This window comes from Mus pahari, chromosome 9 (genome assembly GCF_900095145.1).
Source record: "Mus pahari chromosome 9, PAHARI_EIJ_v1.1, whole genome shotgun sequence".
NCBI lineage: Eukaryota > Metazoa > Chordata > Mammalia > Rodentia > Muridae > Mus > Mus pahari.
This window is the reverse complement of record NC_034598.1, coordinates 56993947-57012177: the sequence shown is the minus strand read 5'-3', so window position 1 is coordinate 57012177 and position 18231 is coordinate 56993947. Positions and strand designations below refer to the sequence as shown.

General features: G+C 42.7%; 1 protein-coding gene and 1 long non-coding RNA gene across 11 annotated transcripts in view; one reads left to right on the top strand and one right to left on the bottom strand.

Moving 5' to 3' along the window:
* The window catches only part of Grip1 (glutamate receptor interacting protein 1), a 611271-nt gene that overhangs the window by 270560 nt on the left and 322480 nt on the right, over positions 1 to 18231 (top strand). The window lies entirely within an intron of this gene.
* The window catches only part of LOC110327064, a 15077-nt gene continuing 11573 nt past the window's right edge, over positions 14728 to 18231 (bottom strand). The window contains exon 3 of the long non-coding RNA XR_002380804.1: positions 14728 to 15254. This is a non-coding gene — a long non-coding RNA (uncharacterized LOC110327064). The remainder of the gene's footprint in view (positions 15255 to 18231) is intronic.

The following is an 18231-nucleotide window of genomic DNA, read 5'->3' as shown; positions in this document are numbered from 1 at the left end:
CCTCCTCCCTCCCCTCCTCCTCCTCCTTCTTCTTCTCTCTTTCTCCCTCTCTCTCTCCCTCCCTCCCTCCCTCTCTTCTTCCCTCCCTCCATCCCCTCCTCCTCCTCCTTCTTCTTCTCTCTCTTTCTTTCTCTCTCTCTCTCTCTCTCTCTCTCTCTTTCTTTCTTTCTTTCTTTCTTTCCTAATCACTACAGAAGTTAGGTCATTAGATCTACTCTCAGCCGCTACACTTACCTTTCCTTTAGTTAATCCTGTCTGGTTCACTCAGAAGGCATTTTAGTTTCTCTATAGATGGTTTAAGAAATAAGTTTTCAGTCTCTGGTAATTTAAAAACAATCATATCAATCTATTTTAATGGGTAAGAGTTTTCAGTGAGATACAGGAAATGAGAGCAATTCCCAAGTCTACTAGTTTCTTTCTTTAATCTTCTATAGTATCTTAGTTAGTGGTCTACTGCTGTCAGGAGACATCATGACCACAACAACTCCCATAGAATAAAACACTTAATTGGGGCTTGCTTACAGTTTCAGAGGTTTGGTCCATTATCATTGTAGTGGGCAGCACTGGAGTATGCAGGCGGACCTAGTAGCTGAGAGTTCTACATCTGGATCCAAAAGCAGGAGGGATTGAAATACACAGAGACTGACAAGGAGTTTTGGAACCCCAAAGCACACCCCAGGTGACACATTTCCTCTAATAAGGCACACCTACTCCAACAAGGCCACACATCCTAATCCTTTCAAATAGTGCTACTCCCTAAGCATTCAAATATGTGAGCCTACAGGGGGCCACTCTTACTCAACCCACCACACGAGTGAGTTTCTGCTCCATAGTGGGTGGAGTCTTTAGTAAGTAATCTACAGTTCATATTGTAAATGTAGCTGGATGGACATTTGAAGGACAAGTTGAGCCACCATTAAATGAAAGTCATAAATCAACCTTTTACAGATTCGGAAATTAATGAAACGTTAACCGTTTGTAGGCTCAAACTGCTGATCTGTAAATCAGGGGCTTGCCTACCCGGAGAACCCTTGTACTCTAATGTCAGACCCCTCAAAGTAAGACTTCTAAGGTAGCGCCTTTCCTGGGATTGTGGATCCCATGTGCAAGGACCCAGTAGCGACACATACATAATAAAAGTATTGAGTTCAAGCATGTGAACACACATTGGTAATCTTAGGGCTTGGAAGGCCGAGGCAGGAGAATCTCTAGTTGGAGGCCAGACTGGGCTACACAGTGTCACTCTGAAGGAAGAAGCCAGAAGCTTTACACAAAGACCCTACACCCTGAATTTCAAGGGCTCCTGTAAGCAGAGGATGTCCAGTGTACCTGACCCTTTCAAAGGTGGCCAGCAAAAGGCTTGGATAGAAGATCACACGGCAAATTGCTTTTCTGTCATAAGAACTAATTTTACCATTAAAAGAATTTAAATAGCAGCAACAGCAGCAGAGGAGGGTTGTGTCCTCTAGGTTTGTTCCTGCAGTATGAGCAGCTCCAGAGTATGATGGGAATGGAATAGAGAAAGATGGACGGCAATTCAAGTTGTGCATCCATTATCTAAATGTTTTCAAATTCTGATGCTCTGAGTACCAACTTGGAGCCACAAGTAGAAAATTCCATACCTGACATTGTGTGTGTGTGTGTGCACGCATGCGCACGCGCACGTGTATGTGTGTGTATAGACAATAGACATATAGATATATATCAAAACATAGACACACTAAAATTATATAAAAGTCACCTATAGGGTATGTTTATAAATATAAAAATATAAATGACCTTCATGTTTCCATCTGGGTCTTATCTCCATTATGATATGCAACTATTCCAGGATCCAAGAAGTTCAGGCTTCAAAATGTTCCTGGTCACAGTGACTTTAGATAAAAGATTGCCATCCTTTTGCGAACAGTCTTGAGTGGTCTCTACATTCTGAACCTCGTCTTCTGTGCACTGTTCACCTAAGCTTTTGTTTATGTCCTTCTCTAGATCCTCTTCCACTCCCTACCAGCTTCCTTTTTCTCCTCTTGTCTCCTCCAGACCAGCATCTGTGTCTTGCATTGAGCTAGAACAAGGATACTGAGAGTTCACACTGTGTACAAAAGGAACTCAAAGGACATCCCCATCAGTGTAAGGTTCACATTCGATCTTTCTCATGTCCTCACTTGGCCAACTCAGTAGTAGACAAAGTCAGATGGAGGTGCTGGGCAGGGTGAAGCAGGGGGAGGTTGGGCCACCAGGAGTGAAAATAATCTGATGAGTTAATAATCTGCTGAGGACCGACTTCCTTCATTCCTTTCCAGGGAAGTCTGTGATACCAAAGCGCAACTCCATGTACTGCTCTTGACATTCTCACATGGCTAGCAATGGTAAAGAAGATCTTGGGTGACTGGCAAGGAACCATTTTTAACTCATTGACAAGACATCTCCATCGTAGAAAGCTAACTGTGTTCATCTAAAACAGTGGTTCTCAACCTGTGGGTTGGGACTACTGAAACACATATTTCCAATTACCATGGGAAGCCCCCCCCTGCCATGCATTTATTTTCATTGCTACTTCACAATTGTAATTGCTACTGAGTGCTGTCTCAGTTTCTAACATCATTGGAAAAATGTGTTTCTGATGGTCATGACCCACAAGTTAAGAAGTATTGATCTAGAAACAAACCTACCCAAGACAGGAGTATTATCAAATGATCTGGGAATCCTTTTAAATTTTGTATATTTTTGAGCCTATGAAATATTACCACCAGTCAGATGAACAGATTATAACCAATGGCCTATCTGACCAGTCAGGAAGACCAAATGAGAGTGAATTATTAATATGATGAAGTTTCATTTCTAGCCTTGCACTGACTGAGTTTTCGAGAAGTTAACATTCATGAGAAAAAGTTAATTTCCTTTCATTTCTTTTTCTATGAAATAAGTGTACTGGAGACTGCTTCATAGGGTGTTACAAAGGTTTTCGATATCAGTTCACATAAACCCTTTAAATCATGCTTGGAACACAGGAGCCATAGAATACAGCTTGGCTGACATCAATATTGTTATTGGTGTAGATTCATGCCATGTAGATTACTTTTCCTTCTCTTGGGTAGCCATATGATCAGCTGATGAGGCAGGAAAGAGCAGTCTCATGATATCATTTGTGGCTGGTTACACTTTATTCCAACAGAAAAAGATAAAAAAAAAAAAAAAAAAAAAAAAAGCTAAAAAAAAAAAAAAAAAAAAAACAACCAGAGAGAGCAAGGAGTCCTGGGGCTAGCCTGGTCTACAGAGTTCCAGGACAGCCGGGGCTACACAGAGAAACCCTCAACAGAAAAAAAAAAAAAAAAAAAAAAAAAAAAAAAAGCGAGAGAAGGAAAATCTAACTCCTTTCCCCACCTTTCACCCTTTCAATAGCTCTAAAATTTACTAATCTTTTTTTAATTGGTTATCTTATTTATTTACATCTCAAATGTTATCCCCCTTCCCACTTAAGCTGGTGGGATTGGGGATTGCAAGCTGGTACAACCACTCTGGAAATCAGTCTGGCTGTTCCTCAGAAAACTGGACATAGTACTACCTGAGAACCCAGTTACACCGCTCCTGGGCATATACCCCAAACATATTTAACAAGGACATATGCTCCACTATTTTCATAGCAACCTTATTTATAATAGCCAAAATTTACTAGTCTTAATACTAGGTTTTAACAGTAGTCTCCTAGAATTCATCCACAAGTAAAACATTCTAGATGGGGCATTCATGATTGCTACTCTTCAGTTTACTCTCAACCACAGGTGAGCTTCTTGCTACAGAAACAGGAGCAGCGCTCAAAAGGCGGGGTTAAATTTCTGTCAATGCGCTAGCACAAAGAAAGTGGTAACCATTCAGAACATGGTTCTGTCATTCATTAACTTCCTTGAGGTACTATGACATCGTGTTTGGCTTATTAGAGTGTGACAGTGTGATAGTCTGTCCAAATTAAGGCTATCAGATAATCAAGTGGTGCACACGAGAGCTCTAATAATGCAATTCCAGCTTCATCTGTCTTCTGTGTTCAAAACAGTTTCTCTGCCTCATTGGGCAGCGACTGCACTCTCGCGTTTTCTTCATTTCTCACTCCGCCCAGTTTCCCTGGGGCCAAGAATACACTTGGAATGTGTATTCCCTAATGTTGTTTTGATCCAGCATGGATTTAGACAGCCGTGTGGCCTCCCCGCGTGGTCCACACCATCTTGTCTTTCTTTCCCCAGCTGCATGGTTCTCTTGGCACACTGGGTAGTAGTTGGGAGCCTGGTACACCATATCTGTCCCCGGCAGGAGTCACTTGCCTCGTTAGGCAATGTAGGAGCTCTCAGAGCTACTTTGTAATTTGTGCCACTTGAATCCAAGTGGGAAGAGTTTAAGAAAACTTTCAGAGAAAAATATAAAACAAACCCTTTGAAAACGTGAGAGCATAATGCATGCTTAGCAGACAGCAATGTCACTGGTGATTTGTCTATAATTATTACCCAGTTTTAGGTGGTACTTAAGCTCTTTGTCCAGGATGAGAAGATTCATTTGTACACATCATTATTATCCCCCATGACATGTGCTTTGGTGACATTAATCATGGCTGTATTTCCTGCATCAGTAATGATAAGGTTGTCTTCCATGGCTTTATTATGTATGTGTGTGTGTGTGTGTGTGTGTGTGTGCGCGTTGCATGTGCATGTGCATGTGCGTGTGTGTGTGTGTGTGTGTGTGTGTGTGTGTTGCCTCTCAGTGGTCGTCCTCCGGTACAAAAGAAACATCTCATGTGGGGATAAACTCCCCAATAGCTGACATTTAATAGTCATGCTGGCAAGCATCTGGTTTTCTTCCACTTCATTCTCTGCTTATCAAGCTGAGTCCTGGGGAATTATCGATGTTGGTCCGAGTGACGCCTGCTTGTCATTTGCAACAGAAAACATTTCTGAGACACTTGTTTCTAAAGACAGATAGTTTGCACAGAGGTAGGCTTGATGGAGCATCAATTCAAGCCTGCAAGTGACAAGCTGAATTGAAGGAAGCCCTGAAAGAAAAAAGGTGAATTGCCAGGCGGGTCTGGAGGCGTGCCCCTATATGAAGCTGTCCTCAGAGCCATCCATAGTCCGAACAAAGGTTGTGTTTTCAACCTGATGCCGGGAGGACAAACGGAAGCAAGCATCCCAGGTCCCGCTCTGAGGACAGCAGGCGTTGTCACAGGGGATCTAACTGTGCCATTTTAAAGCTGCACCTGAAGAGAAAAATTGAACCCCACATCCCATTTGTTTGCATTTGGTTGTAGTAGAACAAATCGTGCGGGCATGGCTTTAACAAACAGATCAAGCGTATGACAATCAGTGGCTCTTTTCTCCCTCACTTCCACGAGCTCTGATAACCGCCTGCCTCATGCACAAGACACATTAAAGACAGGAAATGATCAACTGAATTCGACCAGTATTATTTATTAATTTGTGAGATGTTTTAATAAATCCAGCCCCCCAGGGCAGAATCGGTCAATGTAACCATGGCACACTGTCTAGGTTCCTGCTAAGGAGTTTGACACATTGCTTTGTGGCTGTGTGTTTTCACGCCTGACTCCTCCAAATAAATTTGTTTCCGCAGGGAGAAGGGAGATTGTCTCCTTTTTCTTCTGTAGCCCAGGATAAAGATGAGCATGGGGCTGCTGGTGGAGAATCAGTTTCATCCAAAGGCTGTGTCTATTTTTTTATAGGATTTAGTTTGAAATTTAGTCACCCTTGCTAGTTACAGAGCGCACGTTGTGAAATTAACAGTCTGAAGAGGGCAGGGAGAGATATCGAGTGGACATCGGGACAGTGAAGACTGTAAGAGGACTTTTCCCCACAGCCCTTTATCCTTCATAGTCAGCTCTTCTGACTGAGAGCTGAGGCTCCTGTTCCCCGCCTCCTCTGATCAGAGGGGAAACAAAAGCACTGATACAGTCAAGACAGGAAGCCGTTTGCAGTCTTTGCCAGTTGCCAACATCCTAGAATGCCCTTGTGGATCATTAGGGCATAACGTGTGATCTATTCTACACCAACGGAACTTTCTGTACAGAAAACATTTCTGCAGTGTCCTGGAGAGAACCAGAGGCAGAATGTGGGGACACAGCTTTACTACCTATGTTCGTCATGTGGCGGGTAACGAGTTAGGAGCTAGACACATACATACTCTTCATGGTTCCTCCCCACCCTGCTGGGGAGGCATTGTGCCCCCCTCCCACCTTATAAGTGAGGAGCTGAAGCCAAGAGAGATGAAGAACATGACCTGCATAAAAGACTATTTTACAACTAGAATGCTGGAGAGCCAGGATTTGATCCAGGCAGCCCATCCTTCTAGATAGGACTACATATGTAGCCTCAGGACTCCTTCAAAAAATGCAGCTTGTATATACCACAGGACCTTGAGACGCTCTTGGAACCTCGATACCCACTGAAAGCCCAATTTATGAAACCTGCTATTTGCTCTGGCCCAGACAAAAGGCGAAGGTAGCCATGACATTCCTTTAAGTAAGAAATGAGGAGGCATGTAGCAGGTCTAAGCTAACATGTAAGAGAAGCCCAGTTCCAGTGGAAAAGGAGTCAGAGAAGATAAAAGATCACTGTAGAACCAGGAGCTTTGGGGAAGGGTTCCGAAGAATTCTTGGGGGGTGAGCCGGTGAGAGCTTCATTTGAGCTACAAGAAAAGATCAACACAGATGGAGAAAGACGACAGAGAAAAGAGGTTACTGGAGGGGCCTTTGGCAGGCATAGGTTTTGAGGCAAGATGTACCTATTGAGAAGACAAGGCAGGGATACCTTTGTGTAGGCAAATGTCGTCTGAGTAAGAAAGCAGTGTCTGTCATGGTGGTCGGGAGGGAGGAAAGACATAGTGTGTGGCTCTGTCACGAGCTGTCAGGTGGGAGGGAGCGAGGGGGAGACAACAGAGGAGGAAGCAGCTGCTGAGCATGAATGACTGTCCTCAGGAAGCACAGACACAAGCAAGCTGAGACATCTTAACATGTCAGCTGAGGGGCAGACATTAATGATTCTGAAGAAAATGAATAGGCATGCCTTGACGCTCTCTACTGAATGCTAATGTTAGGGGTTCTCCAGAGCTCAGTGCTCTCATTCAGTTACATCCTATCTATCTACTGTAAATCCAAAGGGTGCACAGCCTACTCAGGATGGAAGCCAAGGTGCTCCCAGAGCAGGGTCAGTACCAAACACTGAAACAAGTTACAGGTCAAACTCAGCTATGTGGATCACTCAGACTGCGTAAGGCAGTGTGACCCACTTGCCCTTGAACCCCATTTGACACAGGAGGCAAACCTAACCTGGTGACAAAAAAAAGATGTCCAATACCAAAAGGGGATGATGATCATTCCGGCATCTGGCGAGTTGGAGAAGGGTTCTGAAGAACTGATATTATATATTCATTTTAACCCCCTCGGATATTAGGAGTAATTCTCACTTCATACTCCCAAACTAAATTTGTTTTGTAATATGAGTTATATTTTTATAGATTTCATAATTTGGGAGGGATTTATTCCTTTAATAATATATATGGGCAATTTTTATTTTCTTGCTCTATTTAGGGCAATCATAGATACTTTTCTGCACGAGTCTTTTTCATTTTGTAGAATTGTCTTGGGGGGGTTAGCAATAACTCAAAGATGCATGAAAAGCAATTAGGAAAGTTCCTGGCCCACAGGAAGACTCATATTTATGTGTCTGTTTATGGTGGAAGTGATTCATGCCAGAAATAGCTAACCAGCAGGCTCTGAGGGCAAAGGCGTAGGGTCAGACCTAAGTCGATTCAGCCGCATCCTTCGTTAGCCTTGATAGCCTTGGTAGTTGCTTGGAGATGTGGATTTATATCTAGTGTAGGCGTTTATGAATGTGTTTGTGGGTAGGTAAGTGGATAGCAACAGAGACAGAGCTAATGGAAAGCCTAGTGTCTGCCTGGGAAAGTGCAGTGAAGGTTGGGTAACCCACTCAAACTGTCTTCCCATGGCTACCACTGACATCACCAGCACCAGCAGTGACTGATGTCCGTGAGGCTCGTATTACGGACTAGAAGAACCGTAACATAAAAATGATGCACAATGGAAAAGGAAGTCTTATGAAATGAAACGGTTCTTGGCTCACTACAATATTCGATTTATATGTAATACGGTGTCATATCTAGAGTTTTCTAGAGATGAATAGGGGCAAGGATTGGAGTGCTAATTGTTCATTTGGTCTTTACAAACCCAGGTTAATGAGGTCAGGAAAATAGGCAGCCACAAAAAGGTTCTGCATTGCTCCACTTAAAATACGCATGATCTACCCAAGGTAGTCAAGATCTTGCAAACAGCAAGTGGACCAGTGTTTCCTGAGGATTTGGGTGAAGGGAGTTGTGTTTGATGGGCATATGGTTTCAATTTTGCAAGATGCCAGTCTTCTAGAGCTCTGCTGCACACCAATGGAAAACCTTGTAACAGCATTGGGCTACGAACTTTATATTGCTAAGATCATAAGGCATGTTCTGTCAGTATTTTCTCATAGTCTGAAAACATGGGGAAGAGGAAAGGCTGGAGTGATGCAGTTTAAAGTGATGGTCTGGGCTTGGTAGCTTCCATAACACCTCCAAGGGGCACTGGAGGTTTTGGCAGCTGCATCCACTGAACATGTGGAACTTCTCCAGGCGCGTTGGAAGAACGTACCACTGTCTAGAAACAGTTCCTGGAAGAGGAGCTAGAACTCCACCCCACCCCAGTTTCTCAGATAGCAGTTTGCCTCGCTGGATTGAATTCATATCCATTTCCAAGTTGCACTGGGTCTCTCCAGTATAGGCAGATACAGCATTGACAGCAAAGGTGATGCTCCTACTGGGAACTTAGTACCCCTGGTGGGAATTAGCAGGCCCTTGGGAACAAGATTGCATGTAAGATTAATATCGGGTAAGTACCACACCATTCCTTCTAGCTTGATGAAACAATTGCTACTATGCTCAACCTTTCTTTTTAAATAACGTTGTCAGGGAATATCTTACAGCTATTGCGTAGCTGATGGACTAGGAACCGACCATGCTATGAAGATTCTTCACCTCTTTCTTTGCTTTGTTTGCCCTGGATGGAGAAATCATGGTACTTAAACTGCATGTCATTAATGCAGTCAGCAAGAGATAAGATTTGAAAAGATTTTATTTTTAAATATTTTTGGATTTTGTGTGTGTGAATATATATGCACGTGTGTGTCTGTGTGTACATGTGTGTATATATGTATATGTATGTCTGTGTGTGTGCGCATGTGCATGTATGTGTATACATGTGCATGTATGTGTGTGCATGTGTATGTGTGTGGTGGGAAAAGTCCTAGTAAAGATGATAGATTCGCTTGATCTTCTTTTGTCCCACATTTTTTTGTTGTTGTTGTTTCTTTGAGTAGAATCATTAGTCTGTTTGGAAAATCAGATCAATATTTCCTAGGTAGAAAAAATAGAATGGTATTCTAGAGATTGTAAAATTTAGTCTTGTTTGCCTCTCCAAAATAGTTGGCTCATTTTTCATGCACAGAAATTAAGTTTTGATCATGCCTTCAGATCAAATGCATATGCTAGCCTATTGTATGCAAGGGCATCAGAATGAGGCAGGCTGCCTTAGGCAAGGGAGCATCCCAAAAGCTGGGCTGCGGAGGAGTTCCCGGGATGCCAGAGCATCTTCCCCTCTGCTCCATCCTGTGATGCACTTCCCATGTCTCTGTGGGAAGAAGAGGCATGTGTGAGCCTGCCTTTTGACAATCAAGAGGATCCCACGCCAGTTCTACTTCTTCTGGAATAATGTTATAGAAGCCAGGGGTGTTAAAAGATGATAACTTAAATGAAAATTATACTCAAATGATGCAAGCTCCAGCCTGGAGTAGATAGTGCAGTGATGCCGGTCTCACTTTGCTAACAGGTCCTGTATAGACACTTCACATGGGTACAAAATCCTGCTCTAACAGGGCTTAGTCCACTCCTACTCTGTGTGTGCATGCATGCGCGTGTGCATGTGAGATTGCTTCCTCCCAGTTATAAGTCCTAGGAACCCCAGCAGTGTGCCCATGCAGCTTCAGAGGGACGCAGGCACATAATGGTTATAAACTCTGTGGCAGAACATAGAGTTATCTCATTTTTGGTATTATGGACATTTGGGTGTAGGTATGTTTTCAGTTTTACGTTCACATTTGTCTTGCAGATTCCCCTGTTCTACACTGCTTTCTGTGGCTGTGATAAAACACTGACTAAAAGCAACCTTGGGGAGGAAGGGCTTTATTCATCTCACAGTACCGTTGCAGTTCGCCATTGTGGGAAATTGAGGCCTGAAGGCAGGCAGGCGCTTGTGAATGTTGAGACTGGAAAACAATGGAGGAGCGCTGCTTGTTGCCCAGGCTCGTGCTCTGGAAGCTCGCTGCTTCAGAAAACCCAGAACCCCTGCCTAGGGAATAGTACTGCTCACAGTTTGGGAAGGGAAAGCCCAGAACCCCTTGCTTAGGGAATAGTGCCGCCCACAGTAGAGGAGGGGCCCTTCTACATCAGTCAGCAATCAAGAGAATCCCCTGTAGGATGCTTACAGTCCGATCTGAGCACGTCCGCTGTTAGAACTCCCCTTCCAGATGCCTTTAGCTGTGCCAAGCTGACAGTTACCATTAATTAGGACACCCTCACTTAAAAGAAAACTACTTGTTTGCTGCATTATTATGGAAAGGATACCAGACACACGCTTCCATCCATCTATGTTCTTTTGTCCAGTGGAAAAATAAAACTATTTAGAAAAATCACAGTGGATATTCATTATTTGACAGCAGGTTGTTCCTTAAGCACTGAAGGACTATTAAGAGGTAGAGAGGTGATAACATTGCTGGTTCTTTGGTTGATAACGTGCATGGCTAAGCACCCGAAGAAAGGGTTTAAAACAGACTGTTTACCCAAGGTAATACTGTGTAAGTACAGGTTGAGTGTTTTCTTACCCAGTACCAATCATTAAAAATAAGAAATATGAAATTGATACATAAGCTTTCTGTGCAATTGATACAACTTTTTCAAATACTGTCAATCAAATAAGAACTCTCCCTCCGTGTACACGCTCTGGATACCTGCTGGGGGGCTGGGCACTTAAGATGACTAATAAAAAAGAAGTAATCTCAGAGTGCACACAAATGGTTCCAGCAGCAATAAATAATAAATACACATAATAATTGCTCTGGGAACACCATGAAAGGGACGATTAATTCCACCTGAAGGGCTAGAAAAGACTTCACAGAGGAGGAGACTTTGATCTATGACTAAGGGATAAGTGGGCTCCTTAGTTATGGTAAATAATACTCACTGCTATAATCTACAGACTCCAGAATCTCAACACAACAGGATTAATTTACTCCTCAGTCAGGTCACAAGCCAATGACTCAGTCAGGTTAGCGGCGGTGGAAGGTTCCAGAGTGCTCCCTGGATTCTCTGCTGTGGCGGTTTGAATGAGAAATGTTCCCCACAGACTTACGTGTTTGAACATTTGATGTCTGGATGTTGGCAGAGACTATGGAACATTTAGAAGTGGAGACTGCAGGAAGTACGTTGCTAGAGGCGGGCTTTGACAGCTTATAGCCTGACCCCTCTTCCTGTCCTCCTTCTCTGCTTCCTGTATTCGGATGAAATTTGATTGGCTGCCTTCCTGCTCCTGCCTCAATGACTTCCTGCCAATTTCCCCGTCTGTTGCCTTGTCTCTCTGCCATGACGGGCACCAGGTCTCTGGAACTAAAAGTCAAAATAAGCGCTTTTTCTTCGAAGTGACTTTCTATCACAGTATTCTCTCACGGTAACAGAAAAATAACTAATGTACCCAGAACCCCATTTATGCTAGTTTGCTTTCTCCAGACTCTTGGAGTAAGCAATATGCAGATGGAGGTTGTCAGGCAAGACCTTTCTTCACTCTAACTCCTGCTCTGGGTCCCGGGCACCCAGCTCATGGCTACCCTGACCTATGGGGTAGGAAACATATTTTAGCAAATGCTAAAGTAGATAATGGAAACAGGAGCCAGTTAATGGTAGTTGTTCTGCTCTAGTGAAATTATTTTCCATGGAGAACTGGAGTCATCTAACAAAATGGACAGAAGGGAAGACCATGAGAGAGTGTGGGGAAGCACGGATGCTTGCATTTTCGCCTCAGCGTACGATGGGTGAGCAGGAGCACATCAGTGATAAACACTAGGAACCTAGCTTGTGGTTAGATTAGCAAACATCTTAACTACGCTACCAGGAATTTTCTGCTGCTGTTAGTGTTCTAGGTTTTCATTGTCTTACAAGTAAATATTTATTGATTTCTATGTGTGATGGTTTGTATATGCTTGGCCCAGAGAGTGGCTCTATTAGAAGGTGTGGCCTTGTTGGAGTAGGTCTGTCACTGTGGGTCTGGGCTATAAGACCTCTCCTAGCTGCCTGGAAGCCAGTATTCTGCTAGCAGCCTTCAGATGAAGATGTAGAACTCTCAGCTCTTCCCACCGTTGCCTATCTGGATGCAGTCATGCTCCTACCTTGATGATAATGGACTGAACCTCTGAACCATAAGGACATTTAATTGAGAGTTGCCTTGGCCATGGTGTCTGTTCAAAGCAGTAAAACCCCAACTAAGACACCATGACTGAAATTTGTTTTTGAAACAGGCATTATATTTATTCAAATTTGAGGTGTGGTGCTTTCACAATATACTCTTTTTAATTGAGTTGGGTTTTTTTTTTTTTGAGTAAGATACTTTTCTTTGAAGATTAAACACCAAAATACAAACATATCAGTGCTTAATTAACAGTTGAATAGCCACAGAAATGGCTTTTAAACAGGTAGAAGGGAACAATGGCCCTGCCCATGGTACCATTTCTAGATAATTCAATCTGTGCTGTATAAGGACATCTGCATTGTAGTGTTTACTTCAATTCTCAAATAAACAAATGATATTGCTGCCCCTGATAACTGTGTGACATCTCAGGGCACATTCTGTTCACGCCTATATCAATATATTTGCTTTAATTTGTTATGAAACTAAATACCATTTTACACATCAAGCTGAAAACATTTTAATTATGCGTGGGCATGAAGTCTCCCCGAAAACTAAATTAGTAGAAGTCTCAGATTGGGCAGTTTGTAGGTAGGCCTTTAATGAGAATGCTTGATACCCAATATATTTCATTCTACTCTCTGGTCCTTAGACTCAATTGCAGATTAAATACTTGCTTGAAAGCATAGCAAAGTGTTATGCTGGGCTTTGTTATGGTTTATGGTATGGATAAGCATAGCCTCTCTGTTTTAGTTTTCATTAGTGATTTGCTGAAGGCTAAATGGAGGGTCTATGGGTAAGGATGGCAATCCAGTGTTCCCTCCCCTTGTCCGTTCCAAGGTCTGCTGCGTTTGTGACATGTTTCTCTAATGATAATTACTCAGTGTGACTCTGCCCTTTGCTGTAGTCTGAAAGCACAAGCAGGGCTAGAGGAGCCATTTTAGATCTCAGCACCCATCAATGGATCATAATGTTCCACTAAGCCTGTGGCTCGTACTATCTGCTCGCTCACTCACAGTATGTGTGAAACTTAAAAGCCAATTCGTCAACTTTATCCACGAGATGAATTGATACAAAATGTAAATCTATTTATTTTGGCTAAACAAACCATGGAACGTTTCTCATTAGGGCTAATGAAAACGCCACTGTATATCTATAAGGATTTCTAATTCATTGCTCACATATGAAGCATCTGCGCAGTAACCCAGTCATGAATACTAAAGAGCTGACCAAACTCCACCCGTGAGATGCTCACAAGAGTGGGGAAGGAGGCCTAAAGGAGTCTCTGGTTTGGAGTCAGGTTAGCATTGAAACACAGTGAAGCAGGTATTCTGAATAACTCCCTGCTCTGGACTTCGTTGTCCTGAAAGAATAATCCTGAACACCCTTTACCTTTGTTGCCTGGAGAGTTTGAAGATAGAAAAGGTTCCTGATTACCCTGGCTGCTTCTCCTACACCTGTCTCCTGTGCATGTTGACATCCCCTTAGGTTTTCTGCCTATCTCACTCTGTGTTGAGAGAATATCTTGTGTATTTTATAGATGTCAATTAAAAAAAAACCTATGGCCGACAGCAAAGGGTAGAGTAGAAGGTGGGACATCTGGAGGCAGAAGGAATTTGGGGATAAAGTGAGGCAGGGGAGATTGGCCCAGAAAGATGTGACAAGTTGGATGTTGGTACCTGAGCACAGGTAACAAAACATGTGGCAGAATATAGATCAGCATAAATGGGTTACATGAAGTTATGATCTAGTCAGAGAAAAGCCTAGCTATATGGACAAGGCGTTTGCAAATATATTTTGAGAATAAGTCTTATTTCTGGGAACATGGGACTTGGGGAAAGAACAAGACCAAACTTCTACAACTCTGTTTGCCTGAGATTTCCTAATCTTTTATTATTTCGTTTTCTTTTTCTTCCCCATTACATTCAGAGCTGTTAGGGGTAGACTTGTTCAATGACTGAGTATGAAGAATGGAAGTCACTTCTCCAATGTCCTTAACTTAGGGGTCTGATAAATTAGAATTCTGAGGAATTGCATAAACTCTAATTTTTCTTAGTTTCTCTATTGGACTGTATTTTTATTTTAACTTAAAACATTTTTTAAAATCAATGTTATCTTCCCAGAAGCAGATGGCCATAATAAGTATACGAAGATGAAAGAGATCAGTGCTCTAATAATCTTAGAATATCTCCATCTTTATTAGTTTAAATTCTTCTTCCTCTTATTTAGAAGATGAATTACAACTCATTGCCTATTCTGTCTTGATAATCACATGCCAAGACATGATTTTAAATTCTCTTTGCGACCCTTAATTTGGGTACTTCACCCCTATCTCACCAGGAAGCATATTGACTTTATAACTCATCCCTTAGACTGAGTTTAGCTGTGTATTTTCTTTGTGATCCTTAGGTACTTGGGCATTCTGCTCTGGTATTATGGGTATATCCAAAGTTGTTAATTAAAAGTGCTGATTATCTGGTCAACTGTTCAGAGTCTCAGTCTTTAGATGTCTCTATTGTCATGAGGTTGACAGGACTTAGCCATGTAGCAGTTGAATGGGCCTGGGTTCCTTCCCTCTGTAGAGGTTACACCTTAGCTCCATTTTTCTGTGGGATCAGTAGCTTTCTCCATGTAGACTGACGTGACTTGGTTCTTGGTTGTGTCTAACCGGCAGGTGGTATAAACAGCAACTCCATGAAGTAGCCTGATAATGGACAGTCAAAGCTGACTCCCTTACTGACGGTAAGAGCGAGCCTCGAGGGAGGGTGAGATCATCTGTTTACCTCCTCAAGTCCGTGACAGCTGCTACACTTGCCCCAGAGCTCTCCAGAGCGGCTCTGGATGGGATGAGAAGGTTGTGAGGAGTCATGGCTTATCTAATGTTTCCTAATAAAGGCAATTCTTGAGCTGTGAAAGGAAGTTGTAGATTTCTCCCCAAGCCAAGTTGTTTGGTCAGAGGAATACACCAGGTGTGCAATACTGGCCAAGCAGGGAAGCCAGTGTACTCACCCCCTGTCAGGAGGTCTAGGAGGCTAAGGCAACTGCTAGATTTGTTTCTGTCAGCGTGCACTGTCTCTAGATGAGGAGGTGAACAACATGGAGGTTGTGGAATCTATCTATTTATCTATCATCTATATACCTGTATCATCTATTCATCTGTAAATGTATCTGCCAGCTATATATTTGTATAGTGAAAAACTGGGGACTCCTGAGTTCCTTGGGAATGACTAGCTCTGGGAATGGCCATCTTTCTGTTTCGAGCAAATATTTTATAGAAAAAAAAATCTTAGTATTTAAGATGGCAAGCAATAATGAATAAAGTGTAAAAACACCCAGGAACATTTAGATGGGAGTTGGGGGATATTTAAAATCATATGCAAAATTCAAGCCAAGACAGAGACTCTGAGATGAAACAATGTTTTTCTTTAAAGTTATTCAGTTTTTCCCCCTAAAATTTGCCTATATGTTTCTCTGCCTAATAAGAGTTCATGACAAGAAATGCTTCTTCGGCTTCCTGTTCATTGGGGATAATTTTACACTGGGGCCTCTTTGGAGAAGGTGTAATTTATTTGATCTTAGAAATGTCTAATTTCTCATATTCAACTGTCCTCCTAGATTACATCGGAGAAATGATTATTGTTGCTATAGTTACATTCAAGTTAGGAATCTGTAATTTAAAACATTTTTATTTTATTTTTAATTATTTGTGTATACCTAAGGATGGGAGAGTATGTGCCCATGAGTCCTGGTGCCCACAGAGGCCAGCAGAGAGTGTTCGGTCCCTGGAGGTTACAGATGGATGTGAACCACGTGCTGTGGGTGTTAGAGGATCAGGTCCTCTGTTAGAGAAATGCATCTTAAATGCTAAGCAATCTCTTCAGCAGTGATTCTCAATTTATAAGCACTGAAAAAGCCAAGCCACCAGGGCATGACTTTGTTTACTAATTTTGTCACCAACATTCCTGGAAGATACCATCTTGAGGTCTGTTTTTAGTACAAAGTATGTGATTTATTCATTTATTTCTCCGTTCGCTGCTTTTGAACATCCAGCTAACTTTGCTCCACGAGATTTCCTGATCCTAAATCAAATTCTGTTTTATCCATGCACATTTTAAACATAAGATAGGTTTGTAATTACAGGTAGTCAGCATGACATTTCAACACATCTAATTTCAGATCTAAATAAAGACGAACATTATTTAACTTAACACCTTATTAGAACACTATTGGTCCATAAATGTGTTAGATTTCCTATTGCTCTGCCAGCAGCCAGCAGTGGTCTGGGACTAGGGATACTTGGAAACTTTCCCAGTTAAAAGTGACTGACTCTCTCCTATAAAATTCCAGTCAGAAGTCCACTTGGATCAACAGTTTCCTTTGCAATGTCAATGGGGGTTGCTCAATCAGCGTTTCATACTTCAATGCATGAAATATTCCATTAATGAAATAATAATATCCATTTGCTCCTAGTACCACATTGAGCTCAGTCACGGTAATTCAGGTACATATATAATGTAGGTAAGTGGCATTCCAGGGAGCATCCTGAACAACAGCAGAATTTCAGTGGAGAAAGCCAGAGGGCAGCGGAGGCAGGGAGGGGCATTCCTTCCTTAGTACCCCAGTGATGGCTTCCTCCCTTTCTCCATAGTGGCGGCCTTTCCTCAGTTCTGATAAGCAGTGCTTCTCAAACCACTGCGTTTGCGATTTCCCAGCGATCATAATGAACTGCAGAATAGGACTCAACGGGTCTAGGGTACCACCCAAGGTTTCAGAAAGTTTCCAGAGGATGCCATTTCTGCTGTTCCGAGAATCACACATTGAGAGGATCAAGGCTATAAAATATCAGTGTGGTCCTGAATCGAGTCTGAGAATTAGTGTGGTCTGATGAATGCTGGTCCAAGCCCAAATTTTAGTTTAGCGGCCCCACCCCTTTCTTCCTTCTCTACCGTAAATGGGAGGAGCCCGCAATGATTGCCTTCCTCACAGAGGGAAGCTGGGTCCAATCAGTTAAGCTCAAGAGTGTGTTGTAAGCCCTCTGCTCCATCCCTCTTCTGTGGTGTTTTTGTCTGCTCTTTTTGGATCTCACTCCTTGTGAGAGAGGCAGGAGGTAAAAGGCACAGGAGATTCCAGCCACATACCAATCCCAGCATCCTCTCCTTCACCGCCATACACTTAGCCACGCTTTGAAATGTTCTGCCGTGCCTTAAAGGGTGAGGTTTCCCACCAGGACATTCATTCAGCCTGGGCACGCTCCTCATTTGACAGCCCTGAGGCATATTTTTTCCTTCAGCAATATAAGAAAGGGCATCACCCACCGACATCCACTCCTTTCAGATCTTCCTGCAGAAGTTTGCATCTCCACTGAGTTAGTCTTCTTTCTCAACCACCAAGAATTCTAAACCGGTCTCTACCCTGATGTCATAGCTAGCAAATGTTGCCAAGGCAGAATTCTTTATTTCAGCTGGACTGGGCCTTCTTGGGATGTTTATTTTGTGAAATACTTCAGACTCGTTTATTTGAGAACTAAGTTCTGGATCGTGGTCACCCATGCCCGCGCACTCTAGTGTGCAGAGAAGACTGCTCACTGGGGGTCTCTGCGTCATTCCCATGTCCTGCTCTTCGGTGACCCTTTCCAGTATACTTGATTATTTATGTTCCCCTCCCTCCTCCCTCCTCCCTCC